The 17,114-nt window shown below is 41.8% G+C and overlaps 1 protein-coding gene across 5 annotated transcripts in view; it reads right to left on the reverse strand.

Annotated features, from left to right (window-relative positions):
* Positions 1-17,114, reverse strand: part of LOC133967661 (PTB domain-containing engulfment adapter protein 1) — a 54,437-nt gene that overhangs the window by 20,818 nt on the left and 16,505 nt on the right. For 4 of the 5 annotated variants that reach the window (XM_062403251.1, XM_062403252.1, XM_062403248.1 and 1 more), the window contains exon 2: positions 11,442-11,527. The gene's annotated coding sequence lies outside the window, so the exon portion shown is untranslated. Of the gene's footprint in view, positions 1-2,716; positions 2,905-11,441; positions 11,528-17,114 lie in introns of those variants that run through there. The other variant, XM_062403249.1, reaches the window with a different exon arrangement.

The following is a 17,114-nucleotide window of genomic DNA, read 5'->3' on the forward strand; positions in this document are numbered from 1 at the left end:
GATAGTCAGTGTTTATAATCGTGGTGGGGACTACAAATATTTCATCATATTGACTCTTACAAGTGTAAAAATATGTTTAAACTGTGTTAGATCAGGGGACCTCTTTTTGTAAAGTGTCAATATCAATATTTCAGTATTACTTGTTAATACATTGGTATGTCTATAGTTGTGTTTTCACATAAAGATTATAGGATATTGAATATGGACTGAAGAGGGGAAAGTGACTTTAAATGACCACCATCATCATCAGGCTGCAACAGAAGTAAATGTGAAAAAGAAAATGGAGTGAATACATTTTGAATGCTCTGTCATAAAGCTCAAACTAGTATGGCATGAAGCTGAGGGAAAAAGTAGTTTGCAGATACAAATACAATGTAAGTGGGTTTCTACTGTAAGGGGATATTTTCCTGTAGCTCGGGCCCTGGAATGGGCAGCGGCGGATTTTAAATGGAACAAGCTTCAGGGTGGAGACTGGGACATTCCTCAGTCTGCCAAATCCTAGTATCTCTGCTTCTGGGAAAATTGGGTTCCTGATGTACAGGTCCAACGTGCGGCTGATAAAAAGCATCTCACAGGCAGAGGGACAAGGACAGTATTGTTTACATTTCACCAAATACAGCTGGAGAGGATTCTGCACATCTCAGCACCAAAGTACTCTGAAGTATCTACACTGACAAAATTAAGAAGCTGGCAGTGACGGCCTTGGTTCTTAATTACAGCTTTTTTTTTTTTTTTTTTGAGAAGCAGCTTTTTGGATTTAAGTGGCTTCATCCTCAAAGTAAGTTTGACATATTTTTGTTGCGAGGAGCCACATCGTTATGAAAACACAACGTCCCCTTTAATAGTTTGTGGTGTTTTTATGGTTTTTATGTGTTGTGTCATTTTGTTCTCACAGATCTAGAGATGGAGGACAGTGTGTATCTTCTGTGACATGAGATATAGAAAAAGGATCTCGACAGCCTCTCTTCATTTCAATTATGAACAAAAACAAACAAATATTTAAAAAACAGACGCAGCCCACCAGGGGTGTGGTGCACCTGAGGAATGCAGCCTATTTAAAACAGAGGAGAAATATGAAATATGCTTCCACTGGAACTGCATACCAGTGATTCTAAAAAGCACCATGAGGGAAGTTTGACACTCAGCATCTTCAGATTAAAACAGGCACAGACCTGGAATCTGATCTCCAAAACAGATGATAAAAGACCCTGATTGGCTCCTGTCCTAATCCTATTGGGTACTTCTCTAAAAATCCCAATTAAGAGCTTTTAAGTTCAGCCAGGACTCACAACATGCAGTAAAGTCAGGCCACACACTTGTTTGTGGGAGACTGTGATATAACTCGGTGCCATGCCTAACACCTGACCGTGATGTCACTCACTTGTGAGACAGCCCCAGTGTTCAGCCTGTTTTAATAGCTTCCTGTCTGGTGATTCAACAGCACCCCCCTTGGGAGAAGCATCGACCCCCAGACACACACACACACACACACTCACACACACACACACACACATATACACACAGACACACAAAGTAACTTAACACTGAGCTGCAAACTTCCTCAGTCTCTTTCAGTGTTTACTCGCTGCAGTGGGAGCAGCAGGTTAGATCCGCTCGGTTCCAAACAGAGTCCTCACCGGGCTCACAGTACACTCAGCAGACCCAACAGCACATTTATGCTCCATCATTATGAATAATGCAACTTTATGAGGTCCAATAACCAAAGTAAACAGACACTAAAAACTCTACAAACCCCAATTAAGCGATAATTAAAACCCACATCAAACAGCTACAGTATATTAACGTCTAACATGAGACAGAAAACACACAAACTCATTTAAAACCACACAAGAAAACTTGAAATATATCTTAAGAATTCACACACACTTAACAGTCCTAACTAATCAGCAGTTTTCTCTCTCTTAAGCTTTTATGATATATAAAATAAGTAAAACATACAAGCCGTCTCTACATTTACCAACTTCCTCTACAAAAGATGATCCAAAAGGCAAAGCAATCCCAAAGCCCAGAGTCAGAACAACTCACCTTCAGTGACTCAAACAATTGGAATTTGGGAAAGAAACTTTCTGGAAGTGAGCGCGACCTACTTTGACCCTGTGAAGTCGACTCTTCAGCCCAATGCAAACATCTAACAAAGAGAACCAATCCAAATCCAGAAGGTTGAGCGAGGTTAACGTTTAAAAAGCCTGATTTAGAGAAAGAAAGAAGTTAATATCCCATTTACAAATGCCTTTCAGCCACACACTAATCTGACCCATATGCACTGAAAAGGCAGCAGGCTGTTAACATGGGACAGACGCACTCCAACATAATGCCTCAGAAAGGAAAATCAACAAAGATCCTTTGTCTGCTTCACGTTTGCTCTCCCCGGCTCTGGAATCTTGCTGGATAAGCGCAACACACAAAACACATCGCAAACTATACAATCTGTTTGTGGATTTTTCGTCCCAGAATTCCTCGGCCGACTCGACCGTGGTGTCCTGGTGTGTAATCTAAAAGCCAGGGGCTCTCTCTCTCTCTCTCTCTGCTCAGCCTGGCACTGAAAACCTCCGTGGATCAAATGCAGCTCCCTGACGTTCTTTAAATGGAAAAGCACCGCTCGCCCTTTTTAGAGGGAGAAGTAAGAAAGACACATAAAACGATCCGTGGAGAGAAACATGCAAAGGACAACAGAGCTGAGATAAAAGCTACTTACTCGCCTTCCAACTGGGGAGGAATGGAGAGGAGGAAGTTCCAGCAGATCCTAATAGTTTTCAGCTGTGGGCCAGATGCTGGTTCACTGAGGACTGCAGCAAGCAGAGATGATGGGGTCTGCAAACTCAACGAGAAGCGCTCGCCTCGACACATGATACTTGACATTCAAAGCCAACCTCCTCCGCCCACAGTTTGTCTAAAATGGATTCTTTTGGAGTTCTGCATGAGCAAAAAAAAAAAAAAAGAAGAAAAGTAAAGAGAGACCCCGTTTGGCCAGGAGCTGTTTCCCCTGCGATGCACCGCCACATACCAGAGGCCACCTATAAAGCCAACAGGCCAGAGGTTGAAGTCTGAAGACCCGGTTCCCGCTGCGTGAGATTCTTGATCACAAAAAACATGGGCTGGCCCAAAGCCTCAGCACAACAGGCAAAGTAAGACAACACTGCTTCTCAGTGAGATTATATCAATTAAATACTATAAGGAGTTTTTCTTCTGTACTCCAGAAAGTGTCCTGAGAGTTGAGAGAAAATTCTTACAGTACAGTTTTCCATTCGCCCATTCACACCCGTTCATACAGAGCATCTGAATCCATCATCCCTCAGGAACCGCTGGTGCTTCGGTTAGTGGACAACCCGCTGTACCCCCTGAGCCACAGCCTCCCCGGTGCGTACCACTTTAAAATCTGTCACTTGATTGTCCTTCCTATCACACAGGTGAACGGTCAAAGAGAGGATCAGAGGACAAACACCCGAGAGCCTGATGTCCCCCATGGACAACTTCATGCAAAGCTTCTGTCCCTCGGGTCTGATCAGGAAACCGTCTGTCTGACTCCTTCACAGACGTTCGAGTGTCTCTCAGGGAAGAACAACTGCTTCAGGATCTGACCACTTCTCAAGAGTTAAGAAGACATTCTTGAAAGTTGAACGCCAAGGTTGTGAAAGAGGTCTAAAACAAAATCAAGACCACAAACAGGTTTCCAGCAGGTCACTCAGAGTACGGAGGGGCATTCCTTCTTCTGCTTATTCAGCTTGGTCGGGCTGGAGGTGGTGGAGGAGGTGATGTGGTGGAGCTGGTGGAGGTGTGTTCTTGCTGGCCAGCAGAATTTTGGATTTGTGCCTCAGAGGCCATTTAAAACAGGGCGGCTCACAGGATCCGGGCTGTTCACACTTTATTTGTCTAGAGTTTTTTCTTTGCGCGGCCCCTGTATCATTTCATGTTTTGCGTCTTGTATGAACAGCTGTGGTGAGGCAGAGGAAGTGGCTGGACCAGACACTTTCTAGCCCTTCATGCTACACACACACACACACACACACACACACACACACACACAAAGACGGGAAAATGGGTAAAAGTTGTAATCAATGACTTGTGTGCTACATTCTTTCTTATTTGTCCGCGTATACACATTTTAATTTATACGTGTTAGTTGCCTCTTACTTGTCCAATCTCCGAGAAGCAACACAACATTCAAAGCTGCGGAAAACAGACACAACAACTCCAACGCAACTAGGTCAACATTTGAAAACAATATCAATGAGTCATCTGTTCATACTTTGTTTAATAACCAAGCTACGGCAACTTCTCCCCACGTATTTCAGCATTAAAATGTATGGGGAGAGAAATCAAGTTGGACAAACCAAATAACAAATAAGCAGAGGAACCAAAGCATCTCCATCCCACCAGCAACTCTTTCTCTCTGTGGTTTACAGATTTACACAAGTTCAGAGTCCAATTATCTCTTCTTTCAGTCGGGAAATGTGTGTGTGTGTGTGTGTGTGTGTGTGTGTGTGTGTGTGTGTGGGAGTGGGGGCGTGGGTGGAGAGGCAGGAATGTGCATCTCAATGAGAAGCATCTCAGAGGATTCTCACTCAGATTTGCAGCCTCGACATGATTTGTGTTTCATCCCAGCAGTAATGTGTTGCTCTACCTGCGATGTTAGTTCCTGCAGACACTGAGCCAACAGTGATGAGGACTAGAGCCAAGAGAGCAAGGGATAAATTCCAGTGGCTGCTGCTGCTCTACATTACAACACAACACAACCCAGGCAAAGTGTTGTGTGAGGTGATCTACACACGGTCTACTTTTATCATGGATCCAGCACTTCTTCAAAATTAATTTGATTCAGACTCAAAAGCTTCAGAGGAGTCGTCCTCTGACATCAATCAGCCGCTCTCTCTTTGTAATGAGAAACAACAACAACACACTGTAATCCCCCCCCCCCCCCCCCCCCCTGAACGAACGTTGTCACAAAGCTCTTTTGTTCAATCATTCTGAAAAACCCATGGGGAGTTCAAAGTCAAATATTAATAGCAGGGTTTGTGACTAACTGCAACACAAACACAGAGTAACGTGAAGGAGAAGATATTAAAACCAGTCTGAAGCTATTATGAGTTTTATCGGCTCCGAAGCAGTTTGGGTATTAATGGATCATTTAAAAATGATAACATGGCGACACACAAGGGATCACTAAAAGTACTGTAACACAACAATTCATTGGTCTCACTTTTGTCAGTATTTTGAATATGTCAGGCTGCATCAACACAACTACTATTTCGTTTTATAACACATCCCTGTTGTTAGGTTTACACGTCTCTGCTTTCCAGTGTCTAATCAGGAGAAGTTTTATATCCCTGTTGTAGTTTGAAAACTCCTTGATGTTGTATGAACAGGCAGAAACAGAAACGTCCTCCATGGTCTCTTCCTGATTGGTTGTAATCAGTCACTACCCGACTACCTGCAGTGGAGGTACAGGCCCCCCCCCCGCCCCCCCCACCACCACCACCACCAACAATAGTCTGTCCGAGACAGGAAACCCCTGCTGTTTCTCATCACTGTGTTTTCTGTATGTGTAAGCCACATATAGCAGTAGACAATCTGTGTCCTGTTTACACACATGCCTGACATACGTGAGTAGACACATGATTTTTAAAAAGCCACTGAAAAAATTGTAACATGGATTTTTTGCCTCAATCCATCGACAAGTTCCTGATCCATTCCAATAAAAGCCTGAACTTTCAACCTGCTCTTGTCACTAGAAATAAAGGAGACAAGCACTTCACTCAGCTCCATGAATGTCACATTAGATCAAGTCCCACTCTCAATAATTCTAAATCTAATTTTAAGTTTTTTTAATCTTTCTTTGAATTAAACCTGATTTTGAAGATTGAAGGTTCTTTCTATTTCATCCAATCTGTTGTTTTTCATTTGCAAATGACTCTAAAGCACTTTGGCTCAAATCCTGATGTTTTCAATGTGCTGTTTAAATAAATCAAACCTGACTGGACTATTAAAATGTAAACAGAGTTGCCTATAAAGTCCTACAGGAAAAAGTCAAGTTAATAAAGGATGAATGTATAATAGGTTTCCCTCTCATACTATGTGCAGTCACCCTCAGGCTCCGTGGAAGTATTTGAGTTCACTAACTTTACTGTAGTAAATAACATTCATCATTTGTTATTACACTCATCTCATCTCGGCCGCCTGCTGCCGACGGCTTTATGGGCAAACGGCAAACGAGCAACATTACCTCTCTGCAGAACATAACTTCTCACATGAGCAGTTTGATAACTTAATGTGGCTTAATCTCACGGTGCAGCGAGAGATGCAGACAATCCTCAAAGCTGCGTTTGGCTTTCAGCCTGAGAGAGGCAAAGAAAATACCTCAAATTATCAAATTATATTTCAGTAGCTCAGTTTGCTTTACTTTTGTTTCTTTTTCAAAGTGTTTGTCATGTTCACACAAGCACAGAGGGGTGGGGTGTGTGTGTGTGTGTGTGTGTGTGTGTGTGTGTGTGTGTGTGTGGGTGGGGGGGGTAGGAAGTGACAGCTTCTACCCAGTGTTTCCAATTAATTATCCAGACTGTGGTGACCTACCGTATTCTAATTTGTCCTGCCAAAGTTATTCAGAAACACTGTTGTCTCCTTCACATACTTCCCAGAATGCATTGTATTCGGGTTAAATTCCCCCAGAATCTTTCTTTTGACATGACGGAGGCTGTTGTCGTTTTTTTATTCAAGATGTCAAAGGATCAACTCTTTGATTACAAGTTGTGCAAACCACAAAAATAATAAGATGTCCATGACCCGTCTAACAACAAACTTTTAATTATTTAAAAAATATATATATAACGACAGGAAGCCATTTCTAGTGACCTCTATGGTAATGACAACATTTATTTGTGATTTAAATTAAAGACTAAATTTGGGCAATATATATATGGAGCTTATCAAACTGTTCAATCAGTTATTTGATGCTATGAAACCTGTTTACCTTTATACAGTCCATGATTATAGAATATTGTCATGTAAGCTTTGCAGGTGACCATCACTAAACCTCCTTCGTATTCAGCACCTGAGAAAACTTTACTACTCATTATATAGAACTCTTCTCCTTGGAATGTTCCGGTCCTTTCCACACACAGCTGCTTCAGGTGGTCACTGGTTCGAACCCAGAAACCCACTAAAACACAACAAAAGACTGTACTGAATTTAATGCGAGAGAACACCCCCAATTATATCCAGAAAAACAAAGTCTAAAAAACAACAAATGTTTCTGCATCACATGAACCCTCAGCTGGTAGCTCACTGAACAGACTCCAGACCATAATTATGAACCAGGCCGGAGCTCAAATGTGCTAAAAAAGGATTTTATGTGGGCTGCAGACCGACGTGGGCACCAGGGAGCTGTCAGTCCAAACACTTGCATTGGTAAAGTTTTATACTGAAATTTGAGTTAAAACTAAACACATGTTAAATCTAAATACTCAGCATTCAGTCTTACTTGATTGAATGAAATGTTTTACAGTATGTGTTTGTATAACTGTAAACTCTGTCCTGAGCAGTGAGTCGTTAGCACAAACATTCACTTCAGGATAAGTTACACATCACACACCTGATAAATGTACCTCACCGAGATGTGCGGCAGGAAACTCAATAGGTCCTGAACCAGTGCTTTTTGCTGGTTCTACAATTGGAGGTTAATTAGAATAGACCGGCCGTCCAGTATCATGAAGAACAAGGTTAAAGCAGAGGAGGTCTCTTCTGCTAATGTTCCAGCTCGATAGGTCAGGTTACGTTTGCTGTTATGCTTTAATATAACATAAATTAATAAATTAACTTTGATTCCACTGGGTTCTGACTTCACGTGTTTCACCTGCAGCCGGTACAAGATGACCTCCACTGACTCGTGTCACATGTTTAGCATTTCATTTGGTTTCTAACCGGATTTATTCTGTATCATTAGTGACAGAGATGTGAAACCTTGTAAGACATACTGAACACTGTTTCTTTTATGAAGAGTCATGTCCAGTGCAGTGTCCCATATGGAGGATTGTTTCCCCATCATTTGGAATTTCAGACCTGACTGGTCAATTGTTAACCACCAGTTCGGCTGTGACTCCTGGTTTTATGACGTGTGTATGTCCTTTGTGTGTTTTCCCCTTGTTCTGTGTCGGTCTGTCCCTCTCTCCCATGTGTGTGTCCTGGGCGTGGCGAGGACTCCTCCCTCCACCTGATTCATCCTCATCATCCTCCGCCTGCCTTCCTACCTGTTCACTCTTCAGCACTTCACCAAGGACACTATCTCCATACTCTCCACGTGGTCATCGTCTCAGCGTCATTCCAGTAATATTTCCTGAACTGTACTAAATAAAAAACTTTTTCTGAATGTATATTAGTGTCTGTTTTTGCGTCAAACCAAAACAAAAGTGAAACTAGTCATTTCCACTGGGCTGTACACTTCCACAAACCAGTCTAGTGGTGGTTCACATCCAGACTCTCATGCAGTTAAGTATAGTGACCCTTGACCTTTCTAATCAGTTCATCCTTTGACAACGTTTGTGCCAAATCTGAAGAAAATGTTCACAACAACAGGACAGATGGAGAGGCGTGAATCATAAATCATAATCCTCCCCAAACATTGCAAAGTGTGAAGCAATAACAATTTCCAGAGAATTCAAAAACCAAAAAAAAAACTGCTCTCAATAATTCATGCGTCACTGTGCAAGAGGAGCTGCAGTCCACATAACGAGATATCACCAAATGAAGCCATTAGAGGTTAATGAGTTGTTCCTAATATGCCTTAATTGGATCACTGCTTTCTCTAACTGTGTCATCCCATGATGATAAATGATTATTGAGGATGGCAAGTAATGGGGGGGAGAAAATAGGGAACACAGTAAAAAGGCTTTTAGTGAGACCAGACCATCATTTGGCACTGGCAGAGAATCACCTGAATGCAACACACTTAAATAATAACAGAACCTGTTGCTCTGACGTCTGTGATGTTTCACAGGGAAACAAAAAGTTATGACCCAGAGTGTGGAAGCTGTTTCAATTCAGACGTGAGGCAGTATCACATCTTTCTCCTTCAAGCGTTTGAAGACTGCAGAACTCATGAAGAAAACATCTTGCTAGTTTGATATTTTCCAAAGAAAGATCTGGAGGATTAAAAAGTAAAGTTTCTGTCAGTTCTGACTCCAACAACACATTGAATCATGTGAATATTGTTTAGTAGCCCCACCCCACAAAATTGCAACGCGACCCATTCATATTTTTCCCATCAAAACTGTTTACACGAGAATGTGCTGTTTTATTTGAAAGTCACAACATGAAGTGGTGCTTTAAGAGGTCTCGTTAAGTTAAATGGAGCTTTTTAAAACATTCACATTAAATAAAATAAAATCATAAATGTAAACATAAGGTTTGTGGTCAGCTCATTACAACAGAACAAGTAAAAGGAACTTCCTCCAGTGAGCCTCTCCTTCCCCTCCTGTTGGAGTACTTCCCCCTGAGGACCACTAGGGCCTGGCTCCTTCCAGCGCTTCTTCCCTCACTGAACCTCATCTGCACAAGCCAGTTCCCTCAGTGGATTTAATGGAGCGCCTGGTTATAAAATGCACTCGCTCTGTCTCCACAAATAGTCTCAAAATGCGATTAAATGGTCGCAGTGTGAAGCTCAGGGTTCGGAGCTGTAAGTCAGTGTTTATTTATCGGAGCTTTGCTATTAGCAGAAACAGTCTAGATGTGACATCCTTTTAAAAAAGAACATGCTCAGTGAACGAGTGTAAAGTGGTGTGTTCATTCACCAAGGGATCCCCGAGCTGAATGAGTACAACATCGGTTAATGGATCACCTTCCTGTCTAATGGAAGCAGGAGCAGCCACCTGAGAGCTGGTCCTCACACCGACAGGGAGAGTCCCAGGCTGCAGCTGCACAGAGCCGTTCAGTGGAAAACTCTCATGCTGTTTATTAGGAAGTGTTGTTTTAACACACTCCTCCCTCCCCCCCAAAAAACCAAAGGCCATGAGTTAGCATTTCTGTAGTCAGCTTTAGAGGTAATGGTGAAACTCGTCCTTTCCCTCTGATTCCAGACGTTATGCTTCACTAAGCAAACCACATCCTGACCTCATCTCTGGAAGCAGCTGAGCGAGCAGAGCATATCTGAAAGGGGCTGCCCCTCCACAGTGTCTGGATGGAGATCGAACCCGTCTGTCGAGGGCCTTCGTCTGAGGCCATGATGAATGGACCCGTACGCTGCTTCTCATGCAGCTGCAGGTTCACCATCCTCCAGCTGATTCTCTCCCCTCTCATCTCACCTTTCATACACCATGTTTGACTTCTCATGACTATTTAAAGCACATTAGAGTTCACTTGGTAAACAAGGTCATTTTGAGGGAAAAATCTCGATAGAATATTGCAGCATGGAGCCGTTACACTTGAAATGGCCCGAGGATTGTGGTTTTGTTTCATACAGAATGAAAACAGCAACTGATGTGACACACTCATAAATCTAAAAGACGGATTACACTGGACCACTTATGACCCAAATCTACCTCAATAATTTACTTCTAATCTACACCCCTGTTCCTGCGTGATAAGACATCGCCCAGCCTCCACACAAAGTCGTTCACACACGGCCATATTTTACTGTCAGCCACTGTTTTCAATGTGCTGACCACATTAGGGGAGTCTGGCAAACTCTACTCTCAAGTTATACATGAAAATACTTTTCAGGCTCACTCAAGCTGTCTATGAGGAGAAGACAAGGCACTCAGCATCAGCCCAGAGGTCATCAGAAGCTCAGAGAGGGAGAACACCATAAGAGACACTTCTGCAAACTGTCCTCCTTTAAACTCTAAACAAGGTGCTGCTGCAGAAGAAAAACCTATTCATGAGCTGGGTGAGAAAGTGTTTGATCAGATTTTCTATAACGCAGCCGTTCTGAATAAAAGAAAAATCTCAAAGGTTCAACTTGGCATGACACGCTCCTCTCCTCTGTGTCACCTCTCGATCCCGACTGTGCCTCGGTATCAACGCCTCACATTGAAGAAGACGCAGGAGGCTGTTTTCAGGTTGAAGGAACAAAGTGTGAGGCTCATCACTTATTTACTAATCAAGTGCTCATTGCAAATGTACAAAGATTCTGCATCATAACTTTGTCTATGTGCATCAGGTCATCAGCTTGTCACTTTTGAATGAATAATATTTTGTGTATGTCCTGTAAATATATTACCATTAATACAAAAATTGGGTTGGTTAGCAATTAACCTTAAAAATACCAGATTGAAATCTTGTTAATAAATTACCATTAACTACCAGGGAGAACTAAAGAACATTCATATTTCTGTTCTGGATCCAGTGACAGGAACAATTCCACCGGACAATAGCATGAGAATGATCACAACAATTTCTCACACAGTTCTGAAGTGAGGCAGATGGAGACTTACTGTTACTGTGGACTCTTGATGTTCAGGTTTCTTTGTGGTGCCTCACACATCTAAAGGCTGATGGGTGTTCAGTGGTGCTGCATCTTCTGCAGACAGGAGGAGACAAGAGACAACTAATTAAATATACAGTTTTGAAATAGAGAAACAACGTCGGTGAAACTTCTGGAGGGATTACATTAAATCTGTGTTGTTATTTCACTTTTAACAAGGTATTTATTAATTAGATTGTGTGTAAAAAGGGGAATTTGTTATTTAAAACTCAATTTTTTAATTTAATTGACAAATAGAGGAAGTGCAAGAATGATGAGAGCCAATGAACATCTCACATCAATCCTGTAAACTCCATTATAAAGCACCAACGAGTACGGATCAGACGGCCCAAGGTACAAATGACAGGGGACACAGAGCAGGTCTGCATGAATAAGAACATAAATTACATTCATAAAAACACAGAGAACATGTTTGACCACAGTTATTATTTTGAGTGTGTGCTTGAAGACGGGGGTGCTGACTCAGCACTTTCCGCTGGTGGGCACAGAAGAAATGTTTTTTGTTCAGGCACCATAAACTTTACCTTCTGTCCAAGATAATAAAGATTTTTTCATTTAGGATAATGAATTTACAGCACAGTGTCAGCGATGGAGATTTGTGAGCTCTCAGTGTTTATTAATGGTTTATAAAAAAAATAAAACATTGATCGATCACTCTCAAAAATGGCAACTTGAAAGAACAAAATAAAACTCTGAAATGCTTCCCTTGCAAATCTGAAATCAGAAGCCATGACACCACCGGGACAATTCCCCAGAGTGATATATTCTGTGTCTCCAGTCCTCCTACATAACCTTAACGTCTTTGAGTATGTCCAAGTTCACATGAGTTATATTTATAAAAGAACACAGTCTTCTTAAGATTAAACTTGGTTGTTTATGCACTTCACGAATAAACAGCAGAAGTTTTGTAACTCTGCAGATCTGTGGAGTTATAAGAAACGGCCCCCACAGATCTAAAGGGCAGCTGAGTGATTAGGTTCAGGAGTATTTGTTCTGGTTTTTCCTCCCTGTGCACAGTGCTGCTGAATTCTATTACCGAGATTTTGAGTTCATGGTATTTATTGCTTTGCTCTGCGAGTTCACGATCCTGTTGCTGTGGAATGAATCAGACATCGGATCCAGAGGAAGAAAAACAGCTTGTTACCACCGACAGTGAAAAGATGCAGTTTAGTCCAAAACCTGCGTATATACAGTATGTGGAACAAGGGATTTGTATGAACTGTTTAATTAAACTCAGCTTACTTTTTATTAAATATATATCCTTTATTTTGTGGCCTTTAGTTAGATAGACATAGGGAAGGAGAGGCAGGGAAATGGGTCAGAGAGAGAAACATGCATCAGACAATCTGAGGATATGCTGCCTGAAGCATATGTCACTATGTGGTAGGATATACTCCATAATCATTTGGCTATTGCATCGCCCCCATACTGAACCTACTTTTATACAAAACAAATCTGACAAGATAGAAAATCTCCAATAACTTCCAGTTGAGCAAATATGCAAAATGTATTTTTCTACAGTGTTTCCCTCTGTGTTCAAGCGGAAGCATTTTTCCATCCCTCAGTCTTAACGACCAGTGGAATGTTTTCCAGAGTCAATCATCTCAAATGGAACAACGGTCAAAAGTAAAATGTTTAGGTCATTTAAAGCTGAAAATGATGTTCATTACATTGAAGGTGATGAACAATGGAAGTATATGAAGCCTTGAAAGTTAATGCAAACAATTCCAACCGGCCTTGCCCACTTTTGTTAATGACTCTGACAGTGTTGGACCATTGTGTGTTTTTACCATAGACTTTAAATCCTCCCACTATTCAAGAAGAAATCCAACATATATCTGGATATGAGCACAGTCATCGTGTGCATTAGGAACCACAGTGTGTGTACGACTTGTCAGACTGGAAGTGGAGCAAACAGGCTAATCAACAAAACAGATAGTTGCTGGAGAAAATAGGATTATGATCCAAAAGTAGGGTTATATAAATTATGTCTAATACCAATATAGCAAATCTATTACAGTGCATGACGTCAAGTATTTTCAGGCCAAGAAACGTGAGTATGTATAATAACGTGAAAAAATTATTCTCAGTAAAAAAACAGCTTGATAAGTATCTCGTTTTTGTCCCTCTGGGCTCTGATCCGTGCGTTTGGTGATAACGAGACATCGTGATGAGGGCAGCAGCACAGATCCAGTTCACATGAGGCTAGAAGGGGTAGATAAGAGAAGGGGGGGGGGGGGGGGGGCTTCGGTCAATCTCACTTCCTGAGGTGCAGACCTCCTCCTGCACCGGGCAGACGTCAGGATGTGTGTTCAAAAGGCTTCAAGCTGCAGCGATCTGACCTGAACTCAGACACGAGTCACTGTCAGAACTCTGCAGCTTCGGAACACGTGAGGAAATGTTGTTGATCAGAAATAACGGGGCACAGATTTTCGTGACTCTTCCCAAAGAGCTCATCCTTCATGGCACATTTGTGCTCTCACAGCACTAAAGGACAAAGGGGGAAAAGATTATGACTGTGTTCTTTAAATAAGACCCCCATGAAACATAAAGTGATTCAAGTGCCGCTTTAGATGGAATCTCATAATGGAAATGTCAACCTTATTATAACTTTAATTTAAAAACTTTGACTACGAGATCACTGATAATTCGGGTAATGGAAAAGTCCATTTTTACAACCTGGATCTTATTTCTGTAAACTGGGCCATGACTCATTTTTGGTTATGATAGGATTTAATTTATGGGGTTTTAAGGCTGAGATCTGGGCACAAGGTGACGACTGAGGGTAGACACTCCCAGGTTGACTCTAGTTTTTTTGCTTTTCAAATTGGTGTCATAAATAATAAAGTAAAAAAACTCCAGAAATGATGACAAGAGCTGTCTGAGTGGTCAAGGTTTTGTTTTGATGCAACACCCATATACTTCCATATCAGTATCTGTTCTGCAGCTTTCAAACATGCCCAAGATCTTAAGTTGCTCTGAGGGAAAAGGTTCATGTCCGAACTGTAACGACCTGTTTGAACTGGGGGACTAGACCCAATCCCAGTTTAACCTTGGATGAGAGGCAGGGTACAGCCTGGACCAGTCTCCAGTCCATCATAGGCCCAACATACAGAGACAAACAGGCTTTGACTCTCACATCTATGGTTTATTTAGAGCCTGGGTACCTGAAGAAAACCCACAAGCAGCACAGGGAGGTCATGTAAACTCCACACAGAAAGACCCCCCCCCCCCCCCCAGTGCTTAACACTGAACCATCATGCTTGAACCAGTTCTACAGTTGAGAAGGCAAAGTAGCAAACAAAGGTTGCTCTACAACGACAACAAACCTACAAGCTGAAGGGTAGGCTGTCCACCCATTTATATTTGATTGTCACCTGTTAATTACTGCTCTGTTGTTCTAAACTATCTCCCTCACGCTTATGTCTCCCCACCTTAACATCTGAGGAATAAACTGGGAGGCAAAATATTCCAAGAAAAATGGAAAACTTCAGAAATGAGACGAAGGAGGTAAAGAAAAATATATCACAAAGGAGGAGAACATTGAAGAGTAGTTCCAAAATGAAATGTGCAAGAGGCTCGAACACTATTTACGCTCCCGTCAAACACTGGATCCCGGGAACACCAGAGATACACACACACACACACACACACACACACGAGAGAATGTTGAAGTGAGGCAGCTTACAAGGGCTTTAATGTACAACCTGACCCAGTTAAAAGACTAACTGATATTCCATGTCAGCTCCAGTCAAGCCAGGTTGAACTTTAATTCCATCCGAGGGGGAGCAGACTCAATCAGGTTCTCTGCCGGAAAGCACACAGTCAGACGGCTGGCTGGGGGGGGGGGGGGGGTTGTATTATTGATGAAACGTTTCTCAGTGCACCGACTGGATTTGAAATAAATATTGAAGAACTCAGCATCTCTGGTTCCGCTTAGCCGAGCAACGTAGTGTGTGAACTTTGTGTTTTTTTCTAAATGTGTAAGTGAATTCCAGTGTTTCCTCTTAAGTTTTCAGGGATGTGAAAAGATGATAAACGGCCTCGGCTGAGCAGCTAGAGGAAAGCAGATTCTCTCCCAACTACAGACCATGTAACAAAAAGGGCTGTCTCACCTATACAATGAGGATTCTTCGGTTAATTTATCAATGTCCCACCTTTGCATACATATATTGAGCTAAATAAATAATAGAAAATTATATATTTATCGACAGACACAGGGTGAGACCTCAGCTCAGCAAACACAGATATAAGACCAAACATAAAGCCTGGTGGTCTGATTAATAATTTGCTTGCTGCTCTTATTCATCCATTATCCTTTTTCCTTGAGACAGCCTCCTTCTGAGAATATTCATGGCGGTGGTGGTGAATAGAGAGTCAAAGACCTTCAACACCCAAATGTCTGGAGACTATAAATGTTTTTACCAGCCTTGATGGAGCTCAGGCAAAACATGGTCAGTGAGGACGAGCGATGAACAACAACTTCTCCTGCCAACCTCTCGAGGATATGTGCAATCAAATCCTGAAGGGGGTTTATCATTTACCAGTTCTTTGAAAAGCATCACCGCCAGGTTCTGCAGCTTTTAAATTCACTGAAATAGGTTTAACTGTGTGTTCATTGACAGCTGCCTACCTCGTTGGCAAAGAAGCAGAGTCGACTGGAGTTTTGTAGGTGGCATTGAGAATGTGCTCATTGTCTCTCTATGCCAGAGTTAAAACAAACAATAAAAGAAAACGCAAATGGCCACAAACATGAGCCAAAGCATGTGTGGGTACAGGTAAGCCTAGAAAAACAATACAACTCTGAAATCAGCATAATCCTTCGATCAACTCAGAAAATACTGATTCCTCCCAGCCACCACTCCTGCTAACAACAAGTCACTCTCATCATCAGAATGGTCCCAATACTCTGAAGCCTTTCTCAGGCATGAACATGTGTCTACACAAAGGGGGGGTTCAGATCAAAGCACGCTGACACTTAACAGATTTCCTTATCAACTATTGTTACTTTAATTCTGTTTTTCTATTATTGCTGTAACAAGTGAATTTCCCCATTGTGTGGATAAATAAAGAAATCTAAGAATCTCGTTGTGTTTACAAGTTGACATCTTTTGCTGTTGTCTTTAGATTTATGGTTCCTCTGAGATATTTGCATTATTTGGAAACATCATAAACACACAAACTTGCGGTGAATTCTCATTCCAACATTATGCAGCAACTGATGGACATTCTCATACAGCAGCCCCTCTGGATGGTTAAAGGAGATTATCCGGAGTTTGGAGCATGTGTGAGAGCAGCTTAAAAACCAAAATGCTCAGGGAATCAATTGAGTCCCAGGAAAAGTCTGAAACCGACAGATAATTCTGAACCTTAAGCAACTCCTGAGGGTGATGAGATGTGTGTTACATATATTATGAGTATCGACGGTCTCCAATGTGAGCAGCACAAACTGTTTTCCTAAAAGAAATGTATTACTTTTGGTTTGTGGTATGTTTTCGTTGCATTTCATTGTTTAATTGGCCCCAAAAGACGAGAGCACAGTCTTAAAACAGTTTCTTACTTCAGCAAAAATGTTCTACTTCAGTGCAGTTTAGCTCGTTTTCTTTTGGTCACAATCACAAAC

Source organism: Platichthys flesus, chromosome 13 (genome assembly GCF_949316205.1).
Source record: "Platichthys flesus chromosome 13, fPlaFle2.1, whole genome shotgun sequence".
In the NCBI taxonomy this organism is placed as follows: domain Eukaryota; kingdom Metazoa; phylum Chordata; class Actinopteri; order Pleuronectiformes; family Pleuronectidae; genus Platichthys; species Platichthys flesus.